The 17,374-nt window shown below is 40.9% G+C and overlaps 1 long non-coding RNA gene and 1 pseudogene across 1 annotated transcript in view; both read left to right on the top strand.

Moving 5' to 3' along the window:
• The window catches only part of LOC134160582 (uncharacterized), a 148,319-nt gene that overhangs the window by 88,428 nt on the left and 42,517 nt on the right, over nt 1–17,374 (top strand). The gene's annotated exons all lie outside the window — the stretch shown is intronic.
• LOC134160500 (kinesin-like protein KIF2A) lies at nt 10,568–13,314 on the top strand (annotated as a pseudogene).

Here is a 17,374-nt window from a genome sequence, read left to right as displayed (position 1 = left end):
AGGAGCAGCTTCTCTGTGAATGTGCAGCAGTGCACTGCTTTTTAGTTGTTCTGTTCAGTCTTATCCTACACCAGTAAAACTGCAATTTAAATACTGTGCACTGATCTTTCCCACCAGTGCACACAGCACAAATCTGCTGAATAGCGGTCGAGACAAGGCAGTTCTGTAGGTTCATACCTACATCAGCCACTGAATCGTGAGGTTCAGTGTTTCTCAGGCACTGTGTCATATGTACGTTGCTAGCACTAGAGCACTAAGTCTGTGTCTTTGTTGGGCCTTCAGTTTGCACCTTGTCGCATTCATCACTAAGAAAAAACACAGCCCTCTCACCCAACTTGAGCGGGTCCTGCAAAGGCTTGAGCTTTGCAACTTCAACATCCAAATGGATTTGGTCAGGCTATTAATGTTTCGGTAGATGCAGACAAGCCCCTTTAATTGATTTCCTTCCACTTCCTTCCCAAAGGTTACATGTGGATTTTTTCCCCTGGGGTTTTGGGGAGCTGAATGGTAGAGCACTGAGCTTGCTGATACACGGAGCAAAAAACTCAGCAGTGTTTGTGGATCAGCTTGGCCATGGCTTTGCCTCCAGGCTTGTCTATGGCTCAGTCCTGAGCTACCTGTCCAGAGAAGGTATCAGGTCAGATACAGTAGCAGCAGCAGATCTCAGGACCTCCCTGCCTGATAAGGCAAGTACTTTCCTTTATCACAGCTGCAGAGGGATGCTGTTTCTTTGCACAAGCAATCCCTTCTGCTGCTCTACAGCAGGCAGCGGACTCAGAATGTTCTTTGCCAGTTTTTCCAGTGTGTTTCAGGCTTGCTTTCATGCATCTCCTGCAGACAAATTGCTGATCCACAGACTGGGTAACAAAGCCACAGCCCCTTTCCCTGTTCAAGTACCTTGAGATCTGCAACGGCAACAGTTGGGGGGTGTGCGTGTTCGTTTTATATGTATGCACAGATCATAAATAATGGCTCACTAATTCCAAGGAGGGCACCAGTGTCAAGTCACATCAGCTAGAATGAAGTCTGTCTCCCAAGATGAAGATAAATGTCATCTCAAAAAAACAGAGGCTTTCTTTGCTGGGTCCCTATGCCAGTTATACTGCTTATGTATTTATACAGTAAAATACGTCAGGCAGGGATTACCTCTCCCTGCTGTACTTAACTCAGCACCACACATACTGCTGTCTCTTTATGCAAGAACAATTAATAATAAATCATGTAGTAATCTGGTTACAGCATGATCTTCAGACTGTTACTTCCACTATGTGTGAGCTAAAACAAACAGATGTTTTTGGGACTCCTGAAACCATGTTTTGTGTTCTTCAGTCACTTCAATATGGGAAGATTGGATTATATGGCAGAATATGTTTTTATGTCTGCTTTTGTTGTTACACTGGAGTAACCTAGGAATAACTTTTCTGAAGTTATGAGACTATATATAATCTCCTTAAGGCAGGAATCTTCTCACATAGCTATGTACCATCACACAGACAGTGAAACTAAATAAAAGCTAATACTTAGCTCTTTATGGTTACTTCGGGCAGAGTATTGGTCTTGTAAACTGTTTGAACAGCACCCCATTAATCTGCAGTATTAGCCTTTTGTTAGATGTAAGTGATACAGAAACCTTTTCTGGGCCCCTGCAAAATGGTTAATGTTTATGCCCACGAGGTGGTTGGACACCATACATTGCCCATGCATTTATCATAAAATATCAACTTAGATTAAAGCAGGCAGCTCCAAATATGGAGCTCTCGTGCCGCTTCTTCTCCAGCGTCACACCTGGAGGCTTGGAGGTTTGGTTTCCCTCTGATCCCTCAGCCAGCACAGGCTGTTCTCCTTGTTCCCCATCTTACATTCTGAACTGTCCCGTTTGCAAAATCAGCAAGCTTGATAGGTCCTTCGCACAGACAGTGCCCATTTGCTTTGGCATCTTATTTGCAGGGATTGTCCAAAGCCGTGCCTGCTTGCCATGGATATCTTTTGGTTTTTGTGGGAGAAAGCAAATGTGTGTATTTGGCTGGCTAGAAAGGGAAGAGCTGTATTTCTGAATGTGTACATAACTGATGTGTAGTTAGCATTACACAGTCCTTCCTTGTGCATATATACATATGTATACTAGCACGTAGGTATAGAGACAGGGAGAAAACAGGAGAGAAATCGAAGCTGACTATATCCAGAACTCTGGTGTAAAATTGCTCTCCCAATATACAATTTGTAATTTAGGAAACTGTTATAACTGGAGTGAGGCTAAGGAACAGGTATTTCCAAAGCTGTGAGTGCTGTTTGTATTTGCTGATTAGTTCCAAATGAGGGCAGAAGCTCTTAAAGGAATACTATAAAGGTACATTTTCTCTTTTCATTTAGAAACATCTGAGAAGCATTTATTAGAAAAGCATCATCTCTATTTGCACATTTCTAAACAGACTATTAGAGCAGCTGAATTTTAATTTTCATGTCTGTAATTTGTTAATATAATTATTGTACAATACTTAGGTGATTTCAGATCTTTCAATGTTAATTAAGAAGCTAGTAATTTGAAAAGCTATAAATACTGGGGTAGAGGGTGTAGTGTTCCAGGCAGTTAATCCTTTATTTGTCATTTACTAGAGATCCTTTTGCTAGAAGGCTGGGCTTTATACTGATTATGGCACGTGGTTTCTCAGCTCCTCCTTGCTACCTGATAGATATTCCCACCATGCACAGATTTCCCTGCCTATCGATGGATTGGTACTTGTCACAGTGTGAAACAGTGCTTCTCTGGTTCCTTCTAAAGGACTTATCAGCTGGCCATGGAGAGGTTTTGCAGCTTGTTAGGTAGAAACTATGAGAAACTCTTTGAAATGCTGTCAGCCCCATCAGGAGCAGTGATGTGTGTTTGTCTGAGGATGTATCCTTGCAGCTTGTTGCTGCCAGCAGCAGTGTGTAGGAAACACACTTTGATCGCTTAGATCTGATCAGTAATCTGGTCAGAACTGGGTGAGGTATTTACATTTCCACATTTGGGGAAAATTGTCATGGGTCAAAATGTAAACAGGAAAGCCAATTTCGTGCTGGAATCTCTGCCACTATGAGTCTCCTGAAACAAGTCATTGGGGTTCCCAATAAACTGATAAAAGTTCAGTTTGCACTACTACAGTGGTGTAACTCTGCAGGCTATCATGCATGGAGCTAATCACAGCTAAAGAGAAAAATACTCAGTGATCATCATGCAGTGTCTCAAAGTAGTATAATTCATGTCTTATTCTTGCAAAGTACTTAAATTCTGGTCGTCTAGAATACGAATCACTTTTTCTATGCAGTGTTTACTCTTTAGGCTGGAAATGGAAGAAAGATTTCAATATAGTGATCCCGTTTCTAAATCAACGTTGTGCGGATAAAGACTGGTTTTAATAGAGTAACTCGTGATCTATGCTAGTAGGGAAGAAAAATGCCGTTCATTAAACCTATGGTGGTCTGGTGCTGATTGTTTTAAATGTTCTAAAATAAGAAGTCTGTTTTAACAGCAAATGGACTTGCTCTTCAGTTACGTAAATGAAGCACAAACAAATGAGTCTGTGCTCCCTCGCAGAAGGAAAAGCTGTGATTTAAATTCTAACCATACAGTAACATTATGCTAGATAACATACACAGCCAGCCACACACACAAACACACACCACAAAGCAGCTGCGATTGAGGCAGATCTTTAAAACAAGCCAACAAGACAAACGTTGGAAATGGGAAGCGACATTCCCTCTTACCAAAGACAATGCTTAATGGCGTACCTCAGCATTGTTTCAGCACACAGTCGTTTACCTAGCGGAAATCATTAATTCTGCCCAGCATTTCTGAAGAATAGCTTGATGATGAGCTTCCTAAAAGGCACTCAAAGGAAGCACTGCTTTCTGCCATCGGTTCAGATTGTTTAGTGTTTGTCAAACTTGAATTGCGCTTGAAGGATACATTGTGAGTAATGGATTCTCTTGCTATTTACACATGGGCAAGGCTGCACAGCCATTCCACGCTGCAGTTTATTGCGCTGCATTATGTATGAGGTGGTTTTGCAAGCAGATACATAAACACAAAAGGGAGGAGGGAGGAAAAACCCAGAAGAAAGCAGATTCGTGTATTGTCCAATATGCAACTGTTAGGAATAATTTAGAAAACTTTAAAACACTCGTGTGCAAATGTTTGGACCTGCAGCTCTGAAATGAGTTATTTACTGCATGTTCAGCAGAGAACACGGTAGCTTTACCATGAAGCAACTCCTCCTCCTGTTGGAATTAGTTTATAGCTACTGCACTGCTGTTACATGACACTGACAATCCCAACAGCTTTTATTGAAAGAGTCACATCCTAAAAAGAGCTATGCTTTTTCATTTCTCATTGCTTTAAGGGGATTTTAGGTGCTAAGTCCGTTTGTAAACCTGCTGTTCAAACTGTTAAGATGTAGGTGTGTAGCTAGTAAGAAATGCCAAATGGCTGAAAATCACCACTGATTTTCAACAGGCATTAGAGCATGCTCTGCTTAGGGATTTATCAGTAAATCCTACTAAGCTACCCTCTAGGTAGTCAAGTAACTGTGCTGTTCTTCTGTGAGCCCTAACAGGAGATGTTTAACACCTCCCAGAGCTGGATTCTCCTAGGCTGACTGTATGTTTCTTACTGAGTAGCACTTAGCTGGTCCAGAGCAGCCTCATTCAAGTCAGCTCATTCCCTTAGTAAAGTCAAACCTATGTGTAATGGCTGATGAGAGTCGCTGCTCACCCATGGGAGTCCACAGAGCTCAGTCTGGCACTGCAAAAAGACTAATCAGAATAAATTATCACTTCAAGTGAGGAAGGATGTCAGGATTTGGCTCTTTATCACTGGTATCATTACTGACTTGGAACTTGGCATCTGCGTAGATGGAACTCACCACTGTGCTGACCACAAGACATTGGCATCTTGTCAGTACAGCACCTTGGTTTTGAGAGTATCATCTGCCTTGGAAAGGTTTATTCCTATTTCTTTAAACCTCCCAAGTGCTGTACTGAACTGAAGCTGACTGTAGCTTTCCTGGATGAGCTGTCATGAGAGTAAAAGGAGATACAGCACATTGCAAACCAGAGCTAATATTTAGACACTTTTTGTCTGAATATGAAATCAAATGTCAGAATCTGTGATTTTATGAGGAGACTGTCTGAACATGGACATGTTGTCTGGGTATAAAGTGCTGTTTGTTAGTTCTGGAACAAGCTAACTAATGAGCACTGACTTGGTACAGGAGTCAGAGAAACTTTTTATAGGAGATCGAAAGGGACCTGACAGCCATTGCAATGAAAGACTCCAAAGCTGCTTATCCAGAAATACTTCCTTCATAGCACATGATGTATCCTAAATATCTATAATATTTTTAGAGAGTGTTTTGATTTATCACCCAGCATACTGTATTATTATTTGATGCACTTAAAGTCCACTGCTTTGCATAAGACTATTTGAATACTGAGCACATATATGGACCTTTATAGCAATTAAGTCTGTGAATGCCACGACAGATGCCAAAATGTTTTCCTGTGTTTTGTGAAAGATGGGTAGAGTCATGAAATACCTTTCCTGAGCTCACTGATTCCCTTTGGCAGGGTTAATCTTAGAACTCAGGGTATTACTCCTTTCCTATGCCTCTTAGAAAATTCACTTTTCCCGACCATGCTGCTCCTCCTAACAAAGGGGCAAAGAGAGAGCTCAACAGCCTTATGTGCAAGCTCCAGTTCAGATCTCCATAGGCTCCTGGGACTATTTATCCTCAAATATTATGTCCTTAACTTGGCAGAAGAAATAAACGAGCCCAAAACATTTCTAAACTATACCTGGCAGGTTAGATTCCGTGCAGTGCTTCATCCCTTCTGCAGGTTGGAATTACTACTAATATACTTCAGAAATACTGTTCCATCATAGAGATAGATTACTTCTAGGCAGTGTTAATATTGTACACAAGAGCATAAGGATTGATAGTCCTTGTAATCTCTTATCTAAACATAGAAGAGCTTCATATGCTGCTCATAAAGCTCTGAAATTAATCATTATAGTGGCAGACAGGTAATTGGGAAGCAAGCTCCTACTTGAGCCAACCAAGAGAGGGTAACAGCCTTTAACAGGATTTTGCAGAAATGATTCTCTGTCTCAGTTTTTAAACTTCAAAATCTAAGGTGAGTCACTGACAATCAATGTGTGAGCCCTTAGATAGGCAGCATGACTTTCAGAATTGAGAAAACCTTCCATTCCCCACAACTTCAAAAAGCCTGAAGGTTATCATCACTTCAGGTGGAAAGACCTAGGAATGTAGGGTGCTGGAGTTTGATGTTGATTTCTTGGTACCGAACTGTGAGGAGAGTGGTTCAGAGCTGTGCATCCTGCGAAGCGATAAAGACCAGTTATGTCTGCATGGCTCTAAGAGAAGGATCAGGTTTTAATTAACATTTCTTAACTCCTTTGAAATGTTAAGGCTTAAAACAATTATATGGCGGCACAGCTCCATCATTTCTTTTAATGCAAGTCTTGTAAAGGGGATCTTGAAGCATTTAAGAACAACTCTGTTTACACGTTCAGCCAGATCAGGATAGTCAGGAAGATTCAGTATTAGAAAGTGTTTGTTACTAAAAGCTCCTCCATGTATTAAACATTAATAGAATGTTTTTAAGTATGAATGAATTAGACCTAGCTAAACTGTTGTATGAATTAGCAGTATTAACTCTCTGATTTTCAGATTAGTTACATTAATTTTAAATACTGCTTTCTGCCAGGAAGAGACTAGTAAATACATAATATTAAAGATTGACTGTGCCTCATTAAAACATTGAGCAAAGAATATACTGCTTTCATTAGTTTTATTTGGTTTTGGTAACTCATTGTAACCCACAACTTTCATTGAGTTTGCTGGGATTTATCCTCTTTTACAACCACACTAATAATTATTTTGTTCTGGTTTTTATTACTTCGTAACATGAATGAGAGGTGTTTCTATTGCTCAGAGAAGCACAGTTTAGTTCTGATAGAAATCTATATAGTTGGCAATGGTCCCACATATCTACACAACAGTATGCAAGTCCTCTCTGCCCCTCAGTGTGGTCAACCCCATCTGTGCTTTCCTACCTGTAGAGCAACAGTTGTTTCCCTTATCGAGGCTCGGGGTTGGTTTGGGGTGTTTTTGTGTTGTGTTTATTTGGTTTGTTGGGTTTTCCTTACAAATTGTGATCAGGACCTTGGTCTTGCAAGGCGTTTGTGTGCAGGCAGATCTGTGCATCCATCCAGTGCCCATGAAGTGTGAAATACAAACCGGTATTTGCTGTGTGTCATCGGAACGCTGTGGGCTTGGGTGGAGAGGGTTGGTTGTGTCTGTACATTGAGTGTTGTGACCACAGCTTTTTGCATATAGGGTGAGCTGACAGTTCGCTTGGAAGCAGTGGAAAAGCAACAGAAGAAATGTTGGATTTTTACTTTTTGTTTTACATCCTGTGACAGTAAAGCTCTTATTTTAACAGACCGTGCGTTGCATCTTTGCTGCTGCACATTGCGTTTGCTCTCTGATGACTCACAGCAAGGCTACAAATCCTTTACTTTCTTCCTTGGTATTGTAGTATTTAAAAAAGTACAAACAAAACATCTCATGTGTGTTTGAAAATTATTTTAAGGCTGTTTGAACGAGTTACAAGGTTCTAAGCTATTGTACAATGTGTTAGAGTTTGTTATGGAGTTTCTTTGTAGATAAACAAAGACTCTAAAGACTCTGGAAACAGACTAAATCCCTTCTCTGCAGATGCTGTCCTCTTCCCTTTTCCATCTTCCTCTTCCCTTTTTCTTCTCCCCTCTTCCCTCTCCACTCTGTAATCACTGTGTAGAACCTCAGCAGAAAACCCACTGAAGAGAATTTGTCTCTTTCTGGAAATATTTACATGCTATTCAACACAATAGAGTCCTGATTTTAACATAAAGTCTTCAGATGCCACCTTAGTGCCTGTCAATAAATAACCATCCCTGAAAAAATACCTTTGGACATGAACCTTGATTATAAACCAGCATCTGGCTCTGCGGCAAAATATGCCTTTTATAGTTATTCAGTTCTAGTCCAGCATAATCTTCTTGATCTATTACAGAATAACTGCCTCCTACCATGAAAACAATTCAGCCTTTTCTGTCCAGAAATGTGCTTTTCTCTTCCAGGACACTGCAGGGAAGTTGGAGCGCTGAGGCAGTAGTTTCATGTTAATTTACTGCTTGGGATCTGAAACAAAAAAAATCAGATGAAATTAACATCAAATATCCTCTTCCTTTGGGTTCTGATTTAAGACAGCGCTTGGCTGGGAGAACTGGAAGGGGGCTTTGGTCTCTACATGTGTTTGGCTTGGCACAGGAAACTGCTGTGGTTTCACAGGGTGACTGTAGGAGCCGGCAGTTCCCCTTTACTTAGATTAGGGTCGTGGCTGTGACATTCTGCATTTGTCAAGGACTTAAGCACCTCTGGAGGTAACACATGCAGGCACCCTTGTACTTATATAGAGGATTTTACCCTTCTTTTTAAAATTACTGGTTAATTGGTCATAGTGCTGGTTTAATCACTTACTTTCCCCATCTGTTTTGGATGCTAAAAGCTGCTTGTGAATGCGTAGCCATCAAAACCATTAATACTTGTCAGACTTTAAAACTTGTGATCTCAAGCCAAGTAGGATCTTTTTTTCCTCTCTTTTAGAAGCCATATTCTTTATGAAAGAGGCCCTTGCATAAATTTTGGTTCTCTTGTGTACAAAATCACACATGATTACTTCAGCAATTAGATGCCAACATGGAGAGGGAGCAGCAAGGCACTCCTGGGAGAGACTTAGAGTGCAGTGCTTCACAAGATGGGGCTGTTAGAATACGGCTGAAGGCTGAGAGCTGTTAAATGCAGCAGGTGTGAACTACTGCACTATAATTTGTAGGCTTGGGTGTCCTATTAGAATTACAAAATAGCCCCATGCAAATATTGTTTAAAGATGCAAGGGCAAATCAGACAAAAATGGGGCACACTTCAGCTAAGGATCACAAAGTCTTAAACAGAGATGAGCCACTGCATCAGAAAAGTAAAGAAGAAAATAAAAAAGGGCTGGTTTATGTTGATTCAAATCAAATATGAGTGCACCGAAATGTTTACTTCTAGTTTCTTTGTCAGACACTGTATTTGCCTGTCACAATCTCTGCAGAACTTCCCTATTCATTCTTCTCCTAGTGGCGTCTCATTCCAGTGCAGCAGCAGCTGAAGTCCCTATAAAAACAGGGGTTTGATCATCCATGTTTTAGGAGCTTTTTCACAAGGATTAAACCATTATATAAATGACTAAGCAGAGGCACAGTATTGCCGTTTTGAAAGGGATGCTCTGGTTTTGACTACATAGCTCTAATACTCACTGTGGTGAATTTATACTTGTATCTGATGCAGAATTCACTGGGGTCTGTGTTTATCCTTAGCCTCCAAAAATCAGACTGCTCCATTTCCCATTAAACTCTTAAACCTGTGGGCTAATGACAGGCCAGCCATTGTCATTACATAAATGACCTGAAAAATTGAAGCCATCCCTTCTAAACCTGCACATGCTGATAGATCCAAGCACATTCTTATTGTTATAAACCCACTCAAATCCCAATAGATGGGCTCTCAGTAAAGAGTAGTTAGTGGTTTGTTTAAGAAAAGACAGTTGGTGAGAGCTTACTGTGAAAGAGGGGTTGGGATGAAGGCTGGACCCACAAAGAGCTAAATCAACTTGCAGGTTGTGCAGCAGTGCCAAGCAAGCAGAGAAGCCTGGTGCGATCTAATGAGCTCAACAGCTGGTAGGTGTCAGTCTGCAGCAGTGCTATAAGAAAAGCTGATTTGATGTTTTCCCTCATGGGAGATTTATATTTAAAACACATATTTGGATATTTATGTTCTCCAGAATGTTTCTCTAAAAAAAAGGTCAAACAAATGTGACTGAACAGTAGCATCATTTCTGAGTTTGGGGTTTTATTTGGCAAGTCACAGTGTTGGCAATTTGCAGGGTCTGTAAATAAACCAATATGTAACATTTTAATCTTTTAATTTACTTAGCATACGGTTCAACCATGAGAAATACTGGCATCTATGGCTCCTTTTTGGGTCAGAGAGTTTGAAGTGTGTTGTTTTATTTACCAAGTATATTATCATAGATCCAAAATGATCCTGGTCCTTAACTGAGGTTATATTACATTTTCTATGTAGGGAATGTACTATTCTGTATAGGGAATGTACAATTTACAGTATTTGTAAGGCTCCTGCTTTTATTCAGTGTTTATTTGGGCTAAAAATCTGTATTCTGAGAGCCCTGGAAAATGAATCTTGGTTTAGCTGAAATTCGGTGGCAACCCTCAATCAGTTAGGCTCCTTTAAAAAGGCATCTTTCTCTGAGCACTTATTTCGTATCTCTTTCCCTTATTACTGCTGTAATAAGCTTAGTAACGTGCCCCAGATTAGATTTCTGTTGCGGTTATTTGGGGCTATTTCAATACATTTACAAAATTGAGTCATCTCTTACAAGGATATCACTAATTAAACGCAAGATGAGCAACTGCTTATGCAGCTTGGCAGGTATGACTGTAGAGTTACTCAAGCACATGTTACAGCATATGCATCCTCCAGGAACATGAGATGAATAGAGGTTGTGAAGCTATCCAAGAGTGAATGTCAAATTCCTCAGGCAAAAGCCTGACTGAATTCTGATGCCCATCTGAGAGTCTAAAAAGGTCTCCAAACATTAAATAGAAAAAGCAGTTTGCTATGAGGATTGATTTCATTATATCCGTCTGGCCCATTCAAGGGATACTGCTGCAGCCTGCTACTCTGGGGTGTTTTAACCTTTGGATCTGACAAAGGAATGTGAGCAAGAACTCGTACAAGACAATGTTGCCATGGGAAGCTGAATAAGCCTTTAAAATCACAGCTTTGCTCTACCCTGTGTCCCTGGTGCTCTGCATTTCTTCAGGCTCATCTAACAGTGTACGTGGCAGGCTTTTATCTCCAAAACCTATCCAACAAGTTGCTGCCATTTTACTACTCTTCATCCTTCACCAGGCTGGCATTTTCTGATGGAGACCCAAGAACTAGATTTCTATAACAGGGACATAATTTCCCCATATAAAAAGGTTTTAAATTACATTTAAAGCATGTTCAAAGGCACGAGGATTTAGTCAAGCGCAAGTAGGTGAAAGCAGCAGTAGTCATGATGGCAACATCTCCAGACAAAAAATGTGATTACTAATTCCTCTCCTTCAAGAAGTTATAACACACCTTAATTGCTGTTTTGGCTCCACAGGAGGGTTGGTAAATAAGGACATCCAAGGTTCTTCTCATTCTTCAGGTTTGGTGATTTCAGACTGCCTGAAGTCATCATTTTAACTTGCCAGTCAAAAGGCAAGAACAAATGGAAATAATTGATCATCTTCTAAAGTAAACCTTCTGAATTGGTTTCATTTGCTTCAAGCTTATGTAATCTTACCACTATTTCTGCAAGCATACTTCTTTTAGGGTTATTACAGCATTCGAATATGCTCGTAAATAACAGTTGTTGTTATTGCAGGTCTGAATCTACCTGTCAAAATAAACCAAAAATCTTGTGTAAACCAAGATGTTAAAAAGATTTTCCTATAGCCAGAACTTTGAAAGTCTCTGTTCAGGAATCCACATGACTGAGGAAGTGGATTAAAAATATCATCGGCTCTTCCAGTTATCAAAATGATACCAAATTCTTCCTTGTGGATGCAGATGTGTCCACTGCACTCACTGCAACTCTGCTTTTCATTCGTTTTCCATTAAGCCCATTTTTTCTCAAGCGAGATTTCAAGGCACGAAAAGCCTTTTAAAGGAATGCAAAAGTTATGCTCAAGGTAATTGTTTTCTGCATTTTTGCGTGGTTACTGCGGGACAGAAAGGCTCTCTTGAGTCTCTGCACTTGTATCACCGGCATTAGCTTAACACAACATGACTGATCTAATTAGACACGATGTGTCTCAGCAGCTGCATGCCAGCCTGGAAACTCAAATAGGCCTTTTCAGGTGGTGGCAGCTTTGTATGTTCCTTCCACCCACAGCAGCTGATTAAAAACACATGTATTTTCAACCTTGAAGACCAGCAATGGGCACATCCACCGATCGCTAGTAGCCCAGCCCCTCATGAAGATCTTTTTCTAGGGGCACACAACAGCAGCAAGACTCACACCATGAAGGGAAGTTTCTTAATCAAGAACTGAGTCCTCCAAAGGGATCTGCATCCTGGTTACCGAGGGTGTCTTCTGCAGGCTGCAGTATCCCAGCTGCTAGAAACTGGAGCTTTGATTCTGTGGGGCTGCCTTTGAGATTTATGGGAGCAAGGTGTTTGACCTTCTGAACTGGAAGAAGCAGCTGAGAGTGCTCAAGATGGTTAATAGCATATCCAAGTGGTGGAGCTGTGCAAGAAAGGAGTCACCAGTGTGGAAGGCACCATCTAGCTAATTGAAACAGGTAGCTAGTGTCACATGTTGGCAGGATCTCTGCCAACACTCACTCCTCATGGAGCCATGCCATCTTCATGCTCAACAAGAGAGGAATTTGTATGCCAACTTTTCCCTGATTGATTTGGCTGGGAATGAATGAGGAGCTGACATCTCCGCTGCAGACAGGCAAAAAAAAAAGCTGGAGGGGGCTGATAATAAAAGCCTCTTGGCACTCAAGGAGTGTAGCAGGTATTGGGACATAACAGAGCCCACACACTGTTCAGGGCTAGCAAGTTCACCCAGGTCCTGGTGGATTCATTTATAGGGAAAAATTGTCACTCTCTAGGAATAAGATCCTGCAAGCACACCCTTAACACCCTATGATATGCCAACCATGTGAAGGAGCTGATGGTGAGTTAAAATTCCCTTGGACAGCCCTGTCAGGAGGTATTCAGCTTCCCACATCACTGGAAAGATGTGCGGAATCTAAAGACTATTCAGACCTCTCCCAAGACAGCTGAGTTACAGCTATTTCAGGCAAATAAGGAAGTCTCCCTCTAGGTATTTACTTTCAGTGCTGGGATTGGGGAAACACAGAAGAGAAAAGATGTGGATGAGAAAACACTGATTGAGAAGCATCGGGAATCTCTGCGGTGGTTGAAAGTATTCTTAGAAATGGCTTGGAAAAGAGACTACAATGTAGGTTTTAATGCTGCACAGTTTGCGTCAGTCCTGGATCAAACAGTTGGCATCCTGACCAGCTTCCAAGAAAAAGTGAGATCATTCCGGTCATCTCTTTGCAGGGAAGAACAGGGCAGTACCCAGAGCTGCATGAATTGATCCCATGTGCTGCAAGTGGTGTGAGAGACCCCGGTACCATGAAAGTACTGCAAAATGAGAGCTGTTACAGTGCCTCTTTGTCAACTGCCCAACAACTCAAATGCTTTAAAAAGTCTTAAATAGTGTCTGCAGGGATATTCTGGTTGGATTTTTTTCCTGGAAGATAGTAGGTCAGACATGTAGGAAAATAGCACAGTGTTGTTGCCAGGTATTTTTTACTGTGGAAAGTAAAATTGTGCCGTTGTGAGGATCTGATCTGTAGGAAAGGGTAGGAATTTACGGAGAATTTATCTCACTTCATCTGAACAGGTTTCCTCTTCATCCCTGTGAAATATACACATGCATATGTGTACACAAGCACATGTATATATATATATACCTCCCTAGATGGGGCTTGCCTCAGGGTTGTGTCAAACTGCACCAAAATGAAAGTCAGGGTAGGAGGTATTTTGAATGATTTAAAAAGACATTAAGAGTGCAAAGCACTGTAATTTCTGAGCATGATGCATTTGGGAAATGAGGGTTATTTTATCATGGCATAAGCAGTAGCTTTTTTTATAACATCAGCTCACGTTTTCCCCCCTCTCCTTGTCTCTTCCTTAACTATGTTCTAATGAGACATTAAAAGGAAAAGGTGCTAGAACACGCCTTCATAAAAATCAGACTAAAGATTATGGCAATTGCCTGACCAGTGGGGAGAAGATATACCTGACAGAGGGAAGAGTTAATGCCCTGTATCAGATGCCTAATGAGAGGAGACTTCCCAGATCAAAGGGTCAACAAAGCACCATATGATGATGTGTATCAGTGAGGCAGCAGCACATCCCAGACTGCCGCATCCTGGATGGGAAACAGGGCAAAAACTGCTCTTGGTCTGATTTATGCATCAGGCAAATATATTTGTCTATTATTCAATTTGAAAATTAACTAGTATAAAATAGTGAAAGGATAACAAATAACTGAAAGAAATTAAGCTGTATAAATAATTAATGGATTATAATCTCCCTTCGTTTCTTCATGCTGTCTGAGCTCTCTCTGGCTGTTAGTCCCATCCATCAGTTTCTGTTTCAAGCACCCGATCTCAACTCTGAAGGAGAACAACTTTGGCAGCCTTTAGCAAGACAGAAATTTGTTTTCAGTGATGAAATTGAGACACCAAACACTGTTTAAACGCTGGTTATCTGCTAGTAATAATGTGCCGTGCTTTTCATCTTCAGCGCATTTCACAAGCATTTAATTGGTAATTATTTGTTTTGATATTCCTGGTTTCAGCAGCTCATAGTTTTCAGAGGTGCAATGAGACTACAGTTACTACTTGCCACATTAAGGTGAAAGTGTGTTGTTTCCAGTGGGGTTTCTCCTTTCTGAAAATAAGCTTGGCATTTCCTCCTTGGATTCTTGTGTTTGAGGTGCTGGACATAGCAGGGCTGTAAAAAGCCCAGGTACCCCACCATGGAGTACAGCGTGTGAAAGCACACTGGCTTCATGGTCACTTGCCTGGCAGTATCTTGCATGCTCCTATTTTAGCTGGGTGTAGGAAGTGTTTTCCACGCGAGGGATGTGATAGATTCAGTATTTTGGCTGCCTGTGGTCCTTACTCCAGGTCAGAGTTCCTGCTGTTCCCATGCTGTGGCCATGTGTTAGCTACAAATCGCGAGCATGAGATGTTCTGGCAAAAAGGGCTATGAATTAATTGAATTGGGCACAGTTCTAGAAGCACAGTTTTAATGAGCTGGAACAAAGTCGTACCAGGGCGGGATGGTTTGTAGTGAGTAGGAAAATGAATTTTATTCTCTCTGTGTTTATACTCACACGTTCAGAGGCTGTTTGCAGCTGAGCTCAGAAGGTGACTCATGAGCACACCCTACTGCTTTCGAAGGCAGATACAAAATGAATTAACTAAATTAGCCTTTTCCATTTTTGTGGTTACGTGAAGTGTTGATTAACCTCTTTTCCTTCTTGGATGATCTTCATTTACATATTTTCTTTTGCTTTCTAAGCATCAATGTGGTGTGTATGTAGACAGTGCAGAACCATATCTTCCTATTACCTGGTCTTTAAGTATGCTTACTGCCTGGTTTCCATGATTCCTTAGCCACAAAATAGCCCCTTTTACTCTGGGTTTGGAGGTGTAGTTTAAGCGTGTTTGCGTGTGTCCATAGAGCCTAATCCATGAAGGTTCACAGTTTTAATGAAAATGCACTCTGATTTTTACTGGTCAAGACTTGCCTTTGTAATGAAACCAGATAAGCGTGCTGGGGTTTAGGTTTGCATTGCTCTGGTGACCATGAATGTTCAATTAAATAAAGACCCCTAATTAATTATAGCGAGGTCAGCCATTCACTTAACCTGTTAAACAACTGAAACACTTTTATGGGATGCATTTTTTGTTTATAACTGATTGTAGCTGAACGAACAAGAAAAGCAGCCGTTGTACAAACAGAACCTGGCTAATCTAATCATTAAATGACAGATAATTAACCATAAATATTGCTATTCTGTTATGTTGCAAGGATTTAAATCTGTTATTTTCCTACCTGTGTCGTTTCTAAGGGAGATTTCATTCCTAGTTAGACATTATACTTAGGAGGTCTACACCCACATACCCCTCACCCCAATACTTCATATGCCTCTGCTTATATATATATATACACACTCATATATACTCAGAACCTCCACTGTCAACAAGTGGTAGTAGTTCCTGTTGCAACTATATATAGATAGACTGACGTATGTACACATTGGTCTGATTTTCCAGCTGCCACCTTACTAATTCTGAGCTTGGAACAACTTTGGCTGTAAAATATATTCTTATTTTCCACACTTCTCTAGTGTTTGCCATTTAATTCTGTCAGAGCAGCACTGCAGTGCCTCCATAGCTTGATTCATTCTCTGCTCAAATCCTTGCTAGGTTTCCTCATCACTTGTTCCAACACTTGCATGTCCTCAAAGGTCTGAAATGGGATGCTTAAGAGCTTGACTTTGGCAGTACAACTCTGCCTAAACCTGGCTTAGGCACTTGTGATGAAGCCTGTGCAAAGGTAACCCCTTTCCTCAAAGCCTCTGATAACCAGGTGGTTCATTGACCATTTGAAGACATCATTATTTGGCTCTCTGTCTATGGAATTCCAGGGGAAGGATATAGAAGGCTGAGCTCAGGGCCCAGAAAACCCACAGCTTGATGTGATTTTAGGAGAGCTCACTTGGGGCACACAGGCCCTAGGACAGGAGGTGGCCTCATTCTGCTGTAGGAGGGTGGGAGACCCCTAAGTGCAGCATTTGGAGTTTCCAGTTCAGTTCTGAAGTGTCAGTCAAAATGGGAGCTGGAATGAACGGTCTGGGAGAACAAGCCACCTTCTGGTACTGCCTCTGCAGCAGGCAGTGCTCAGTTTGCTCAATTTAGCATCAGGCAAGCATGGCTGAATTTAGCCCTGTATTCTGAGCTTTATTATGATCTGAGTATTGCAGCTCAGCCTGCTAGCATGAGGCTAACTCACAAGGTTTTATTCAGATTTTTCTCTGGCTTCCTGCTCAGACAAAGCCCAAGGCAACTGGGATTTTCCGGACTGGAGAATGACTGTTGTCACTAATAATAGCTTTAGTCAGCAACACGTGTTTAGTGATGCCCATCAGTATTTGTACTTTCACAGATGCTAAGATTTTTGCGTTTTCAGTGTCATTGTGTCCAGGAGCATGCTTTATCTCCATATAAAAATACATGTCAAATATCAATTTTTATACCTACATTTCCCAAGTGGAAAGCTGACATTCCTCTGTGCTATCAGGACATGTTACATTGCAAGCCATACCATTTCCTACTTTATACCATGAATCTTTGAAATATCCATCTCAGCTATGATTTACAAGGTATTTGTGTCATTTTCCTTTTATTTTTTTACAGAAGTGGGTAATATCTCATAGGGTATGTTGAATTCCATTATGTTTTGAAGCAATTCACCTGGTGTTCTGTCTCACTCACTTCTTTAACACTAGAAGGGATATATGATGAAACAATGTTGTTATTCTTTAGATGGTTCCTTGAAGTTTTCTTATGTTTCTA

Source organism: Pezoporus occidentalis, unplaced genomic scaffold (genome assembly GCF_034315485.1).
Source record: "Pezoporus occidentalis ecotype Australia unplaced genomic scaffold, CSIRO_AGI_Poc_V1 ctg160, whole genome shotgun sequence".
NCBI lineage: Eukaryota > Metazoa > Chordata > Aves > Psittaciformes > Psittacidae > Pezoporus > Pezoporus occidentalis.
Note: the sequence above shows the minus strand (reverse complement) of the source record. Positions and strands in the feature narration are given on the sequence as shown.